General features: G+C 47.8%; 1 pseudogene; it reads left to right on the top strand.

Moving 5' to 3' along the window:
• The first annotated feature begins 18 nt into the window (after positions 1 to 18).
• On the top strand, positions 19 to 414 carry LOC106734077 (translationally-controlled tumor protein pseudogene; annotated as a pseudogene).
• The last annotated feature ends 205 nt before the right edge of the window (positions 415 to 619 follow it).

Genomic DNA, 619 nt, shown 5'->3' with positions numbered 1-619 from the left:
CTCCCTCCAGCAGCCATCATGATTATCTACTAGGACTTCATCAGCCACAATGAGATGTTCTCCGACATTTACATGATTTGGGAGATCGCGGACAGTCTGCATGGAGGTGGAGGGGAAGATGGTCACTAGGACAGAGGGTAACATTGATGACTTGCTCATTGGTGGAAATGCCTCTGCTCAAGGCCCTGAGGGCAAAGGGACTGAAAGCACAGTGGTCACTGGTGTTGACATTGTCATGAACCACCACTTGCAGGAAACCAGCTTCACAGAACAAGCCTACAAGAAGTACATCAAAGATTACATGAAATCAATCAAAGGCTAACTTGAAGAGCAAGGACCAGAAAGAGTAAAACCATTTATGACAGGGGCTGCAGAACAAATCAAGCATATTCTTGCTAATTTCAAAAACCACCAGTTCTTGGGACCAGCTGTTAGCATAATGGCTATGTCATTGGACTCCTATGTAGTCCACCATGGTTCAAGTCCTGGACCTGGTGACTTCAATTCACACTGGATGCATGTGTGTGCATGCCCAAGATCCCGAGAGGAGAATGGAGGAGAAGGGACTGTGGCATGGCCATGCCCCTGGGGGGGGGGATTTCTCGCTATCTGTCTCTAT

The sequence above is a fragment of the Tupaia chinensis genome, unplaced genomic scaffold, assembly GCF_000334495.1.
Source record: "Tupaia chinensis unplaced genomic scaffold, TupChi_1.0 Scaffold148138_1, whole genome shotgun sequence".
NCBI classification, from domain to species: Eukaryota; Metazoa; Chordata; class Mammalia; order Scandentia; family Tupaiidae; genus Tupaia; species Tupaia belangeri.
This window is presented reverse-complemented; position numbering and strand designations above follow the sequence as displayed.